The sequence below is a fragment of the Phyllobates terribilis genome, unplaced genomic scaffold (assembly GCF_046119375.1).
Source record: "Phyllobates terribilis strain yellow unplaced genomic scaffold, ASM4611937v1 Scaffold_8149__1_contigs__length_32420, whole genome shotgun sequence".
Lineage (NCBI taxonomy): Eukaryota > Metazoa > Chordata > Amphibia > Anura > Dendrobatidae > Phyllobates > Phyllobates terribilis.
Window position 1 is genome coordinate 1,797 of NW_027370889.1, and position 17,252 is coordinate 19,048.

The 17,252-nt window shown below is 37.8% G+C and overlaps 1 pseudogene; it reads right to left on the reverse strand.

The window, feature by feature from the left end:
* Positions 1–12,878: 12,878 nt before the first annotated feature.
* On the reverse strand, positions 12,879–16,563 carry LOC141252088 (uncharacterized; annotated as a pseudogene).
* Between the last annotated feature and the right edge of the window lie 689 nt (positions 16,564–17,252).

Genomic DNA, 17,252 nt, shown 5'->3' on the forward strand with positions numbered 1-17,252 from the left:
TACCTAATAAACACATGAAATTATTCTTTTCTGTACACAAAGTAAATTGGAGCACACAATATTATCTACATAATTTGTAGGAGGTGATTTTTCCATACTCAGCAAACAACTCTTTTAGTTTCTCATCATCAACAGTGTCATCCAGGTTCTTGACATAGAGATTAGCACCCTGAAACCTATCAGCAGCTTCCTTCATTGTCTTCTCAAATTTCTCTTTCAATTACTATATCTACAATCCATTAAAATATGAATAGAACCACAAAAACAAAGTATGTAAAAACCTTTCTCGGATGCATATTGAAGCCAAAACATATAAACCAAATCATAACACCAAATCGAAGTCCATAAATTTGAAATCGAAATCCTAAATACCCAAATCAAAACCTAAATCCCCCAAATCAAAAGAATCCTGATTTCTAGATAAAAAATTGAAAGAGCTAGACATGTACCTGATTTGAAGAGGGGAGAAATAGACAGGGGACAAGCGGTCAGGAAAAGGAGTTCGACAGATCTGAGGATAAGTCGCTCACGGAAGTAAACTTTGACAAGTGAACGCTGGTCGGAAATCTTGGTGGAAATATCTTTACCGCTTGAATTTTAGGGGAATCCTCCGTCGACGAGCGGCACGTGAAGACGCAGGTGAAGGTAAGGAGTCAAGGAGAGAGGAGATTGTGGAAGTAGCGCTGAGTTGATGATGAAGAGAGTATAGAAGTGAGAATACGAAGAGAGCTTAGTAGTTGCAAAATTCCAAGTGCCGCCTCTGTTGGAAAACTTTGTTTAGATATTTTTATTTCTTTTATGATCAAATAATATAGAGCCCGGATATAAGATGTAAATAAAACCCGAATAGAGGATGGGCTCTTAATTGGTGGAATATTTTTTGGTAGGACTTCAGAGCCCGGATATTACAAGAAATACACGCCGGGCTAAAAAATAGGCAAGTTGAAATATTATTTAAGGTTTTAGCCCGGATATTAACAGAAACATTTGGGATAATTGGGTATTCCTATGAAATATCCCTATACGATTGTGCCTATCAGGACAATTTATCATGGATATTCATAGTCCGGGATAATAGGTTTTGGGCTAAAATGCTATTTGTGTAGTAGTGACAATAACCCCCTTTTCATCTTATGGCAGCAGAAAGTGATCTCCAGATGAATGTTTTCTTAGTACCGCCGTATCCATACAGAAAAAAGACACACTACTAGAAAAACGGGCTATTTAGCCCCGGGCGTATAAGGGCATAGAGCCCGGATATACTGATAGGAGCTTATATTATGGTATTAACCAGCGACTATTAGTTAGGTTTAGAGGTGTTTAGGTGCTAGACGAGTGGTAATTCCGGAATCTAGGTTAGGAGTTCATTTGTAGATTCGCGGAATGCTCGTGAGCGTTTCTATGACTTTTGTATTGGAGATCCGCTGGTGCTCGTCTTTAGTACATTCAGGATGGAGCTAGAGATACTCGACGAGCAGGACCTACGCGGGATGGAACTAGAGACACTCGACGAGCAGGATAGGAGAAGCCTACGCAGGATGAGCAGGAGCAGCGTAGACAGATCCTCAACGAGTATAATGGACGGGTACTCGACGAGCGTTGGAGAAGCTAAGAGGCGAAGCCGAGCTACCTCGAAGCTTCTGTAGAGATCAGCGTAGGAAGGCCTCGTCGAGGAGTTGCATATGACCTTCAGCTGGGACGTCCTCGACGAGGAGTGAAGATCTGGGTCGGGGATATACCAAGAGAAAATACATCAGAAGTATCCGTAGAAGATCTCGACGAGAAGTGAAGATCTCGGTCGAGATAGGAGTGATCAGAATCTACACGGGGAAGAATCTCGACGAGTATGTGAGATCTCGATGAGGTGACGGTCCCGGGATGGTGTACTGCGAGATTACTTTAGTATTATTTTATAATCTTTCCATATCTTCTAGGATTTATTTTATAAGGTTTCCATATCTTTTTAGGATTTATTTTATAGGATTTCCATATCTTTCCGTATCTTTTAGGATTTGTTTCGTTTATTTTATTCCTTTTATTTAGTTGAAGACTATATAATAGATAGCTTCGGGTTTAGAATAAAAAATTTTGGCAATTAGTTTTGGCCGCTGCTTGGGAGAGTTCATCAGCCACGGTTCGTTTTTCTACCTTCATCCATTGTTATTCATGGCTTCTATGGCCATGAGTAACTAAAATCCATTGTAGTTCACTTCCAAGTTGAAACCTTTGTTCTTAGATTTGCTTGTGAGAATTCAAACGCATATGTTTTAGTTTAATTTGAGGATTGTTTCATAATCTATGGTGCTTTATATTATTATTGTTTGATCTTGATTTTATCTAGAGTGCACGCTAGGTTTAGTTATTATCATTCATATTGCTAGGACTTGACAATTCTATTTGAAAAGCCTTGACCTTTATGTAGCAAGCATGATTTACATAGACTATTTGCGAGTGTTTATTGTGTAGAGATTATGAACTCATGTCGAGTATCGGCTATTTGCCAATGGTATTGCATGAGCCTACTTATCTTTGATCTTCATGCTATTGTGCTTTTGAATCTTGGGATTTCCTTGGTGTTTGCTTACAATAAGGGTTTCTAGGACTATTTGGACTAGTTGCTATTTACGAACAAAGAGTAGGACAACCAAATTAAACGATATGAACATATGTTAGTAGAATTCGACGATCAACCAATCTATCATGAACATTGTGTTGATACAAAGGAAGTGAACTCGTTTTCCCAATCATTGTTACAACAATCTTTTGCTACTTTCATTGCTTTAATTACGTTAGTTACAAACAACAACAAAAACCCCTTTGGTTACGTTCGAGTTACATCATAGAAATAGACTATAACTGACTCTCTTGGATTCGACCCCTAATTACCACCTACTAGTGGAATCTGAGTTGGGAAATTACTTTGACCATGGGGATCACGACAATCTCCATCCCGTCATATACCCAAAAACGGTCCGGGCTTCAGGTCTTTGGCTAAAAAGTATAGAGCCCGGAACACATTTCACACACGCCTGGGCTCTATAGATGAATGAGAGCATGCTTGACAGAGGTTGCTAGCCCGGATTACTTTCACACAAGTCCGGGCTCTATAGTTAAAACAGGCTTTTTAGCCCGGATATTCAATATCCGGATTGTATACTCTTGTCTAGAAAAAGATATTTTTACCCAATACTAAATCACTTTCCTGTATACATCATCATTAAATAATCTGAAATTTCAACAATGTACAACACATATTACTAATCCAAAAATTATAATAATAATCCAAACATCATACATCAGTATTTTGACATCCAATACATAATATAATTATTCACTTAATTTCATAGTCCTAATTGCTTGATTTTCTTCCTATAAATGAATTCAACATTGTTTCATAGTTCCAATCCATATTCATAAGATAAATCATTCTTCACATTTGAAATCCTGCAAATGATAATGAACATATTTTAGACAATTATACAAAAAATCCAACAATAAAAATAGTAAGATAGGTAAACCTGGACTTCTATTTTCTACTTATTTTGTAACCCCTTTTCTTTCAACCAAAGCAACTTTAACTTTTCATCTTTACTCATACACGTAATACTGCACAAGAAAAAGGAAACGTTGGAGAAATGACAAATTATCTCATATTTCTGTTCATTTTGATATTATCAAACAGGTCAACCACTATAGCATTGTGACAAATACAAGGAATTTGATATTACATACAAGTAATGTACCTACTTTCAGTTGATCTGGAGCAAGTACAAGTCAACTTCTATGTTTATGAAAAATCTCTGTAGTGACGGATTAAAAATACAGAAATTGCAGATATGTTTGGGAAAACAATATTATGCAAGACTAACAGCTACCAAAAATATAAACTATAAGTCTTTCACATCCCAATACTTCCCGAGGAAGTAGATAAGGAAAGTCAGAAAATGAACATATCAAGATATATACAGATATTGCAGATAACACTAATTACACATCCCAATACTTCCCCATGATTTAAAATTCAGTAAACAACAACCATGATATCATCTAGTGAAGCAAATACCAGTAATATAGTTAGAACCAATCAAGTTCTTTAAAATTCAGTAAACATCCCAATACTACTATAAAATGTAATGCAGAACTTTTTCAGCCATTAGCCTACCATGAAATGTAGTGTAGTAGATTAGAGCATATGACAGTAAATGGCCAATCTAATTATCTAAGTTGCATGATTCCATGATATCCTCTAGTGTAGCAAATACCCATAACAAATTCAGTAACTAATCCTAGATAGAGATTTAAAATTCAGTAAACAACAACCATGATATCCTCTAGTGAAGCAAATACCCGTAATATAGTTAGCAACAATCAAGTTCTTTAAAATTCAGTAAACATCCCAATACTACTGTAAAATGTAATACAAAACTTCTTCAACCATTAGACTACCATGAAATATAGTGTAGTAGATTAGAGCATATGACAGTAAATTGCCAATCTAATTATCTAAGTTGCATGATTCCATGATATCATCTAGTGATGCAAATACCCGTAACAAATTCAGTAACTAATCCAAGATAGAGATTTAAAATTTAGTAAACAACAACCTTTACTGAGTTTACTTTAACTAGTAACATTTTAAATCAGTAGAAAATATGTAATTTATTTAGCCAAAAAGAACTTATGCTATCTATGGCGCTCGCTAGTCAGAAAGTTTCAAGCATATGCAAAACATCCTATCTGACACAATGACCTATCTGACACAGTAACCCTGCTTGAGAACTTAGGGTCCTTTTCCATCCTGTGATTTTTTTAACCAGCAGATTAACTTTTATATGTGAGTCATAAGTAAACTTTATAAAGAAGAAAATCTTATCTATAAAAACCTATACTGCCATTTTTGGCAAAACAAGAAACACAAATGAGTTCATATTCCAACTTCCCATACTTCAAGAAACTATCAAATATAGAATCGTAGATGTTTGAAGAAACAATAACCTGATATCCATATACATCCACAACGTTTACCTTAGCACCCTCTTGTAATAGAAGCTCAACAACTTGGACTGCACCACGTACTGCACTACAATGCAATGCAGTCTGCCCAGTGTGGTCAGCGACATTAATGTCTCCACCATGCTTTTATTAAACAAAGAAGCAGATCAGCTACATAACCTTACTAACTCAACATAAATTGAAGATGTGACTTTGAATTGTGGGAAAAATTCCACAACTAAATATAAGAAAAATGATATAGAAAAATAAAGAGACAAGCAGATCAGATAAATATGCAGCATTTTACCAGTCAACAAGAAGAGTGAAACAGCAGCTTAATTTTTCCTTTCATGTAGAATGACAATTTAATTAACAATAGGAAAGGAGGAAGCGAAGAGATCTGTTAAGGAACAAAAATACCAGAGAAACAAATGTGAATAACAAACTAGACATTAGAGTAGAAGAAGCTATGTAACTAAAGTGCCCACATCATAAGCCAAAGGGAGATGAGGTGTGTGAACCTATTCAAAGCATGTTCGATCAACTGATGTCAGACTATAAAATTATCAGTATCATGATTGCCACATGTAAACTTCATAGCAGCCTCTACATAACAGTTTTGTAGCAGACACAAGCCTCTCTAAACAGATAAAACTTAAAAGGTAACTTGATATGGAAATCTAGTCATAAGAAGTGCAAACACAGTCGTGCATCTCTTACTTTTTTTAAGTAAAACACAAGCATTTCAGTCAGATAACACAAATTACACACTAGAATCTCTAGGTTTGGCTTTCCCACCAGGGTCTCACACTAATGTATAATGGAGCAAGTAAGCAACAACATTTGTAGTATAATAATTACTACACTTTTTATCTATAGCTATCATAACACAACCTTCAACTGCTAAGAAAATCTACCATGCCATGCCAACGCTGTTTTAGTGCAGTACTGTACAGCAAAAAGTGGTCCTTCCCATTTTGTTTTGTCTATTTTATTTAAAAACCTCAGTCTTTGTGGTACGATTTACTATTGTGTGCCATCTTGTGTTTCACAAACATAAGTTTTTGGAAGGTTTTTAAAGCTAGATTATTATACTTGGACAAAAAATCTTTTTGATATGGAAACTACATGCTAGCTTATATTGTTGTGGGAAACAAATTCTCAGACACAACCCTCGTTTTTTTCATTCCTCCTTTTACTGTATAGATTGGTAATATTTCTTAACTGTTCTATCCTTATTAGTAATTTCGTCACCGACATAAACAAGCATCTGCTCGTTTTTTAAACACATGAGTTGCTTGAACTTTGTTATCATAATTAAGTCAACTATCTCATCATAACTGCCCACAAGCCACAGTAGATGAACCAATAATTTGATACTTTTTTAGTGTAAAGACTAACTGCTTTTTTCTCTTTTATACTTCCCTCTGTCATCAAACATTGGTCATGTCATACTTGTTTTCATATTCTTTTCCTTATTTTCATCCAAAATGCAAACCTTCTATTTCACTTTTCCTTATTGTAAAAAAACACGTGTTTGATCAGTTATTGTTCGTTGTCACTAAGGTTCATTAAGCCTTAGTTACGCTTAACAAGAATACTTGGGTTGCGCTTAACCTATGACGAACTATTAGTAATGAGTTTACTAAAGTCCTTAAGTGCGGAAAAGGTTAGACAGACAATAAAGCGTGGTTTAAGTTGTTAAAGCGCACCTATATTTGCACACACAAGAATTTCCAAACGGTGAGAACCGTAAGTCACTAGCTGACTCGGGATAAAACTCACCACTACACTTGTATTGATTAAGAAAGGATTACAATCTCTCGCTTCAACACTTGAAGCTCACTCGTAAGCTCTCTCTTTACAATACTCGGAGTTCAGCTCTGAAGAACAAGAAGGCACTCTCAACACTCTCTGATTACAAACGAAATATCTCTTAAGCTCTCTCTAGCTTCCTATATTCTCTCGGTTTGCAATACCCTAGAGTGAATGCAATAGTACTCTATTTATACACAATCCTTAAGCTAAACCTATAACTCAATTCGTGTAACAAACAAAGACTAAGCACAATGCCACCTCATCAATCCGTGTGCCTTGATCACTTCACCAGAATTAATCAACGGCTTGGAGTGAATTGGTTTTGTTCTTCATGTGTTGATCCACGCCACATAAGCAATCCGTGTGCTTCAAGCTCTAACAAACTCCTGCCACGCTGGCGATCCCTGGAGTAGCGTCCCAAAGAGTGTAAAGTTCTTCTCGCACCTTCCTGTGCACACAACTTGCACTCTCCCGCTTTACCAGCCTTCATAGCGTGTGGATTTGTTCTTCTGCGCTCTGGCGCACCCTAAGCTTCAGTGGAACCTCGTGGTCAACTTTCTTCAAATTCATTCAAGCGTGTCTCTACGCCCTCGAAGCTCGATCATTCTTACTTCTTGGTCTTGAATGGATTTATTAAACACCGTTTGCGAAACTTACTTTCTCCGCTTGGTGTTAAGCGCGACTGTGACCAGTCAAGCGCATCTCTAAGTGACTTAAGTGCATCCTTACAAATATGGCAATGACCTGGAAGGCTTAAAAACACTAAGAGATTAAACATATTAGTTTGTTATCATCAAAACAAAGAGAAATAGATTAAGCTTTAACAAGACGATTAAAGCTCAACTAACAATTTCCCCCTCTTTGATGATGACAAACTATAAACAGGTAAGCTCATGAATACTTTCTTAAGTGACTAAAATGAAGACAATAATATCAATTTAATCAAGTATTCAGATTCGGAATTGGATCAAAGTATCTTACCAAAGTACTTAACCATATCAGTTTTCGATTCCCCCTGAATTCAAGCACGACCTCATACTTCCCCCTTAATCAAAGAGGAATGTACCTGTGTTTTCCCCCTTTTGACATCATCGAAAAATTCAAAGCAAAGTCATAAGGTAAGAAAAATAGTAGAGTGCGCTTGCTAGCTAAGACGTCAGACAAAGCTCAATAGAGAACATTAAGCAACTAAAGTAAAGAATAGTCACGTCAGTAAGGCTCTCAGAGATATAAAAGTCAAACCCATACTTCATTTATAATTTTCACAAACTGGCACAAAAGAGGTAGGAACCCTAGCGAGCTAATTCACAAAAACTTAAACAAAGTAGAGAGAAAAGAAAGTCAGCAAAAGCGCTTAAAAGCGCAACCATCACAACTGCTTATGAACTACCACCCCGTTCAGCGTCAAACTTCTCCTGAACCAGCTTCAGCATAGACGACATGAGCTCAACCATCTCGCTAAGACGCTTCTCAACCCTCGCTTGATGCGCTTCCATTGAAGCCACTATAACTGAAAGATCGGCAAAGCTAGAGGAGACTCGAGCGCGAGGGCTCAGCTCAGAGCGCGAGCTAGAATGAAGTTTCTCCTCAGACTTGGGCAAGAGAATAGCAACGATGGCATCCGTGGTAAGGAAAGTAGAACAAGCATAATCGGGAAGAGAGTTATCGTACAAACCGTCGGCTCGAAGCATCTTGCAAATTAAGTGTGGGAAGGGGAGAGTACCGGATGTGGCAGCGCGACACAACACCAAATGGCTCATCATGAGCTGAGCAGTGTTGACGACCTGATTGGAAATAACGGTGGCCATAATGCAACAATCAGCTATAGTCACCTTGTCACGGTCATAATCTCTTGGAGTGATGTTGGTGATGATGAAGTGGTGTAGCAGGCGCTTGGCGGGGCGAAGCAGATCCACTGTAAGCGCTCCCTTAGGCACATTTGGTCCAAACACCGTCTTCTTCAGCGCAGTAGCACCAGCTGGCCAATTTTTCTTGTAAAGCCGTCCGGACCCACTAGACTGCTCCGTCATCCCAATAGCCTTTGCAAGATCTTTCACACGAAAACATTCCTTAACGTTACCTTTCCACGTGAAGTTAACTGAGCCGTATTCCGGATTAGGCGCTGAGTACTCCAGAGTAGCATAGAATTGGTAAACCATGGCGTTGTTGCAGCGCACTGGTTCTATCTCAAGCGTATCCCATCCTTGAAAGCTCAACCAGGTGGCAAAGCGAGTGACATGGGAGGAATCTTGAAGGCCGGTTAGCAGGTCAGGAGTCACTATCTCCGGAAATAAGAAAGAGCGCTTCTATACACCCTGAGGAATGGCAGGAAAATCTGTTAAGCCCATTACCTTGGTGCGCTTGGATCTGGTTGAAGCGCCAACTTGTTTCTGCTCGGGAGGAGGGGACTCGTGCTCAGACCCATCTGATGACTCAACATCCTCTGAAGCAGGTGGTGGAGGAGCTACGGCCTTGCGCTTTTTACCCTTGCGGCGAAGCGCGTTACTTTGCCAATCAGGTTTCTGAGACTGTAAAGGAAGAGGAGACTGAACACCAGTTCGAGGAAGGAGTTGAAACTCACCATCTTCGTCAGAGTCGAATGGTATACTAGCCAGAAGCTCTTTAGGAGACTGTAGGGATTGCGCTGGAGTCCGAATTTTAGAGCCAGGACGAGAGGGAGTGTCCATATCCACCGGGGGATCATGAGAGAAGAGGGGTTTTAAGGGGCCATCTGGGTTAGGAGCTGGGTCATCATGGCCGGTCAGGTCAATTGGAGGAGAGGCCGTTTTAGTAGCTGGGGAAGTTGTATTTGGTGGAGGAGAGGCTGGTTTCGTGGAGGGAGAAGTAACTTCGTGAGATGCTGGGGTATTTTGAGAGGCAGGCTGAGTGGAGGAGGAGGCCTGGACAATTGATTGGATCTTGGCCCGTGTTTCAGGGTCAAGCTCATGAAGGGTGCTGAGAACTTTGTCCATGGTAGTGATTGTAAGTGTAAAAATGGAGAATGAGGGTAGGAGAAGAGAGTAAAGGTAGAAGATAAGAAGAGGTAAGGCAGAATAGTGCGATGAATACCTCATATATATAGCTCACTCAACAACTCCTTAGCCGCTTTAAACGCCAATCAGAAAATAGAGCCGTTGCACGTCTCAACGGTCCAATGAGAACACGAAATCTGCGCTAGGCCTGCACATAGCCCCCAACGGCTATAATTATGACCGTTGCACTGCAAAAGGCGTCGTTACATCACACAAGCGGCAGGCGGATTTGACCAAAACGGCATTTCTTCAAAGTTAAGCAAACCCAACTCGGAAGGAATTCCACCCAGATGCGCTGCAAAGCGCGATACACTGTAACACTGAAATGCACTGAAGACCGAAGCGCATGCTGAATCACCCCTGAATACTAAAACCGAAGAAGCACAACACTGATTGAGATGACTAGATGTAAGAGCGTGATGTCCAGTTCAATTCTCAAACTACAATGTAAAGTAATTTATGAATAGAAAGATGCACATTTCATATAGGGGACATTAGAGCATTCAATCACTCAAGCTGATGTGGAAGTATGTGCATATATATGTAGCATGGTAATTTGGGCTTTATGTCACCAAATGAATACTTCTCTAATGTAGAGCTCAATAAAGGACGAGAGAAGCGTTACATCTAGTCAGGCTAAGGACACCTATGCAATGGATCATTTCTTAGGCATGTAATATGGGTAGAAGACGATCACCATTGTCACGTTTTGGCAAAGAAGAGCATGCATGGACTAGGATTATATCAAATCGAGCCAAACAAGTCAGACAAGTTCAATACTAATTCATTTCAATGATCAAGTAAAAGCATGAAAGACTCAAAGCTATCAAGCGCAAGCGACCATAGTTCGTACCTTGATACTAAGCTCGCTAATTCTAGTTCGTACCAATTGTAAAAAAACACGTGTTTGATCAGCTATTGTTCGCTGTCACTAAGGTTCATTAAGCCTTAGTTGCGCTTAACAAGAATTCAATTGCGCTTTGAATACTTGGGTTGCGCTTAAACTATGACGAACTATTAGTAATGAGTTTACTAAAGTCCTTAAGTGCGGAAAAGGTTAGACAGACAATAAAGCGCGGTTTAAGTTGTTAAAGCGCACCTATATTTGCACACACAAGAATTTCCAAACGGTGAGAACTGTAAGTCACTAGCTGACTCGGGATAAAACTCACCACTACACTTGTATTGATTAAGAAAGGATTACAATCTCTCGCTTCAACACTTGAAGCTCACTCGTAAGCTCTCTCTTTACAATACTCGGAGTTCAGCTCTGAAGAACAAGAAGGCACTCTCAACACTCTCTGATTACAAACGAAATATCTCTTAAGCTCTCTCTAGCTTCCTATATTCTCTCGGTTTGCAATACCCTAGAGTGAATGCAATAGTACTCTATTTATACACAATCCTTAAGCTAAACCTATATCTCAATTCGTGTATCAAACAAAGACTAAGCACAATGCCACCTCATCAATCCGTGTGCCTTGATCACTTCACCAGAATTAATCAACGGCTTGGAGTGAATTGGTTTTGTTCTTCAAGTGTTGATCCACGCCACATAAGCAATCCGTGTGCTTCAAGCTCTAACAAACTCCTGCCACGCTGGCGATCCCTGGAGTAGCGTCCCAAAGAGTGTAAATTTCTTCTCGCACCTTCCTGTGCACACAACTTGCACTCTCCCGCTTTACCAGCCTTCATAGCGTGTGGATTTGTTCTTTTGCGCTCTGGCGCACCCTAAGCTTCAGTGGAACCTCGTGGTCAACTTTCTTCAACTTCATTCAAGCGCGTCTCTACGCCCTCGAAGCTCGATCACTCTTACTTCTTGGTCTTGAATGGATTTATTAAACACCGTTTGCGAAACTTACTTTCTCCGCTTGGTGTTAAGCGCGACTGTGACCAGTCAAGCGCATCTCTAAGTGACTTAAGCGCATCCTTACAAATATGGCAATGACCAGGAAGGCTTAAAAACACTAAGAGATTAAACATATTAGTTTGTTATCATCAAAACAAAGAGAAATAGATTAAGCTTTAAAAAGACGATTAAGCTCAACTGACACTTATTTTCTCCTTATTTTCATACTAAGCATTCTACTTATGGATACAGTACCATTTAATTTTAAACCCGGGAAGAAAAATGGAAGTCTACCCTTATTGCAGCTCAATCCCTATAGATGGTCCAAGGTGTGATTTTTTGTGCAATATGAAAGCAAAGATTGAACAAATAAGTTCATTAGTATTTATCTCTCTTTTTAGTTCAAACAGTCTTCCAAACAACGTAAAAAAACCAGAACCAAATGTGCGTAACTGGTTGTAACTATTCTCTAATGCAGCAGGACCATCCACAAGAATCATTTAGTAGCATTGCAGTGCAGTGAACAAATAAGGTGCGTGCAGGTAACAATCAAAGTCATTAAGAAGAGATGAGACTTGATTCCCTCACCCCAGAAAACAGCCAGATAACGTTCAAACAACCAGATAATGTTCAAATTGTAAAACGAACAAAGTTATGTATATTTGTTGATGTTTAAACAGCCAAATAATGTTCAAACAGCCATATAGTTACACGCTAGGAAGGGAATACCAACAAACCCAGAATGTAAGACAAACAAAGCTAATCGATTCAGTAGAAAACCAGGAGGAAGTGTACGTACTTACAAGAAGATGCCGATATAGTGGTTGTGGATGCTGAATTAGGTCGTCGACGGTTTTTTAGGAGAGCAAACGATTCAGAGGAACAAATCTACACGATTCAATAGAAAATCGTGAACTAGGTCTGAAGAGAGGAGAATCACGAATTAGGTCTGAGGAGAAAGAGAATACTCACAAGAGGGTCACCGGGAAGGAATGACAGCCGCTGGGAACTGCTACCGGTGATTGATGAAGACGATGACCGGGGTTGGGGAATACTCAACGTGGGTGAATTCGGGCTGACTGAAGACGAAAAAAAGTTGCGTAAAAATTTCTGTTGAAGATTAGGTTTGAGGAGAATAGGAATTATTTTTTATTTTTTTAAAAGAGAAATAACAATAAACCCCGAATTTATGAGTTGAATAAAACCCGGACATAGGAGTAGGGTATTAAGTTGCTGCAACCTCTAAGGTTGGCACGTAAGAGCCCGGATATAACGGAAAAAGCAAAAGCCCGGGCTTAAAAAAAGGAGGGTTAAAATAGTATTCGAGTTTTGAGCCCGGACATCAACAATTGTGTCAGTTAGGACAATTTATCACAGATATTGATAGTCCGGGCTAAAAAGTTACGGGATAAAATGTGATTTGTGTAGTAGTGACACCCCCTTGACATCTTGATACAACATTCAAAACATCATCATATACACTGCGTTGTTCATCAATGAAGCTAGAAATAAGCCTCTTGTTTTCATGTCTTAGTTTTTCTCTGTCGTAGCGGAGTTCTTCTTGATGAGCTTATTCATACCTTCAGATATCATGATGTTATCTGGAAGAGGCATTGATTCAAACCTACGGAGAGTACTCCCATTACAATGCAACAATTTTTCAATCTCAACAAGCGCATAATTTTTCAACTGTTCATCACTCATCTGTAGATCTGCAAGCACAAAACAGAAAATAGTTGTAATTTTAAGTATTTATAATAGCATATTGCACATGTATTATAGAGGGAGATGTATTAAAAATAAATATGATAGGTTGAGAAATAATAATAACAATATTATTGTATTCCTTTATATACTAATTTGGTTATAAGAATAGGTATAAACTTGTATGGAAAGAATTAAATTATGTTGTACCCAATGTCTTCACATTTAATAGATAATATCATGAAATGTCTATGAAGAGTTAATTTTTGTAATGTTCAAAGAATCAATTGCTAGAAGGTATTATCGCTTGTTATTCAGAAAACTAAGTGATAGAAAGTATTACCTTTGTCTTGTAGTATCATCCTTTGTCGATTGAGAATGTCATCAAACATCTCCTTCCATGTGCTCTCCCATACAATTTCAGGTCTTGATAAAGTACTAGAATGTAGCAACATAGCAAAAAGATTGTGAAGATACTGAGAGGTGCACCAGAAACTGGCATCAAGTATACCATCGATATATTCCTGACATGAATCAATAATTATATTCGTTTAGTATATGAAAAGCATAATTATCATCCATCATAATGTATAATCATTAGTTGACGTAACTAATCATCCATTACCTTTTCATCATCAAGCAATCCCATAGCATAGCAAGCCTCTTTAAAAGAAGGGTAAAGAACACTATTAACTGTTCTTATATCTTCATAATATGTTGGTCCTTTCACGTGGTTTAGTAAGATTCCGATATAGTAGGGCTCACCGGTTCCAAGAGGTACATGATAAACCCGACCTATTGCCCTCTTACCACCTTTTCCTAGCTTTCTTCATTCTTTCTTACCCTGAAGCCAAATATACTCCACTGGAAACTCATGATAACAATACTTTCAGCTATGTTCATCATTCTATTTAAACTCCATCCATGCCAAGAATTTTGTGGTCATTCTGCCAGCCTTTTGAAACACGTCATCAATGAAATCTTCATCATCAAACATTATAGGATGTTCATCTGGAAGATGAAAATTGAGCCTCACAACAGCAACACTTCTATATTGCATTTGAAAGTCAAATATTCGCCAAGCAGCTTCACAAGGAGAAACATATCTGAAAATATATATTTGAATTCAATTAAAAGGAAGAATTAATATTTGTTAACTCAATTATCACTTTAAAATATATATAACACGCTTTCCAGCAATTGTAGTATCGCTTAATTTCATCAACTTCACTCCCATCTTTGTTGGAGAATATTGCCATAGTTGCCCGATCTTCCTCTTTTGTAATGTATTTAAACAAATACTTTATAGACCTCGCTTGATTACACCATGATGTGAGCTCTATACTTCAACATAAGAGTAGGATTGTATTGAACTACATATCCGTTGTTCAGATCATGACCATTCTTTTCTACCGTTCTACCACTATCCCTCCTTCTGTATTCCGGATATCACTCTTCATTGATAGCAGTGGTTTCTTGAAATGATCTAGGAAAATGTTTTAAACATTTTCCCTTATCCATACAAACGTTCTTTGGGTTCATCAATCCACAAGGTCCATGCATCACTGATTCGGAAACGACTTCATATAATGCGGGTCGTGTGACTTGGCCTGGAATTTCAGCACATATTACTTCATCAATCTCATTAGCTATTTTTATTTTATTGTCTGGATGGAGAAACAGACTAATATGAGCATGCGACAATCCCCTCTTCTGAAACTCAATTGTATAGATGATTGTAAAAATAATACGAAAAATGAGTACAAATATTGATATACGAATGATAATGTAATTATTAAAATCTTGTGAATCACATATTAAAGTTAGTCAAGTTATTTCTTAAATATTAAAATATCAAGTGTAGATAAACCTGCACAATTAAAAATAAAAAGTAAAATATTTTACCTGCTTTGACTTCTCCAAATATCTTGCCTAATTTTAACTCTTCGATCAAGTGATCAAGCTTTATTTTGAATACCCTTGCGATAATATCTGGCCTATGCTCTGGTGCAAGATTTCTCTTCTTCACAAATCTTGTAATTTCATCCTACTTTGGGTTGCAAGTGAAAGTGAGTAAAAAGTCAGGATGTTCATAAGACTTACATATTGTGATTGCATCTCTATACAACTCGACCATGTTCCTTTTACTTCCAATAAAGGATGAAGGTAAATGTACACGTTTTCCAGTCGATGATGGATCCGTATTTCCATTCTGAACGGCTTCAGCAATACGCTTAAAGTTCTCTGACCTGAATTTTGGTTGATTATGGCTAATGTAATTTAGCCTTGTTGATTCAATCATTGTAAAAGCATCTACCAAGAACTACTGGAATAACCTCATGCAAGACAAAACCAATGACTCTTCTGTCGGTCTTTCTTGGATTCTGAATGAAAAAAACTCTCTCATACTGCACTTTAACCTCTTTCTGGAAGAGTTGTTGACCTCATCACTTAGTTTAATGTCTATCCTGTATCCGTCCTCGCCATATGGAAACAGCAACGGGTATTGTAGAGGAAGGTACATTGGGTTAATCTCATTTATACGCTTAAGAACATGATCTTTTGTTTCAATTACAATATCTCTAAGATCTGTGTGGGATTCCATATCATCAACAATTAGAGCCACCACTTCAGAAGTCTTAGGGAGGTTGTAACTCCGTCCATCTGTTTCTCTCAAATATATGAGCTTCATTTTGAGATTTGTACTGGAGGAATTATCTTCTATTCTATCTCTGGCCATCCTGTATGTATGTGGGACTGGATTGTGCTTATTTATCATGTCTTTTAGATCACGAACAATTGTGATATCGACCTGGTCCTTTTCATTAGACCTGTATTGTTGTATTTGAATGTCATTAATTTTTTAATGTAGATAAATAAAAATTAATGGAAGAGAAAGTAAGATAAAATAATATGAACGCAATAATTTTTAAGAATAAGTACTGAATAATATGTCAAATAAAGAACAAACCTATGAGCACGGAAGCGGTTTCCTTCTTCATTATATGCATCATGTATATAATGTTGTGAAAATTATGGGATATACCCATCACTTGGTATCAAAGTACCAATCATGTGGCAGTTCTGACCGTTTAGCCTAAATGAGTAAGGCCCTTGACCTTGATTTTGGGTAACTCTTCCGCCCATTGATGTAAATGAAAACGTCATGTTCTATGTTCTGATATTTTTGATAAAGTTGCCACTTCGAGGATCATTCCTCCGGATAAGGTTTTTTAATAGGTCTAGCGGAGCATTTAAAAAGGGCAACTCAACCTTCCCTTCTCTGCAACATAAAGTGAACGTCGGGTTCGTTGTAGCTTGCGATTTAATTGTCCTTTCCTCATACCACATCATAGCGCCACAATATTGACACTTGAAATATGGATCTCCTATATCATGATATTCTACATACAAAAATTATATATTACATTTTTGCATTAGAAGACTTGGTAAAATAGAATAGAAAAGAGAAATTGCAATTTTATGGTCAAATATCTAGAAGAAAGCAATTCGGTGGAGGCTAATGTTGTAAATTATTTTCTAGCAAGTGTTGCATACGATAAAATCTAAAGCGCTTAGATGAAATCTATTTCTAGGAACGGTAGTAATTTATGATTTTGAAAAGAACATACCAATTTCATTCGATCTTTGGCGTGCTCTATCAAGTGCTTCTTTCCTTTTCAATCTATTTTCTGCATAAAATTTAGATTTTTGTTACTGCACATGTGAAAGATTTTTCAATTATGTATAGTTGTTGGTTAAATAAAGCGTTGTTTATGAACATAGTACTAAGACAAAGACTAATTTAAGTGTTTTTTTACAACAGAAATGTTATCTTTCTCCCACAAGTATTGATT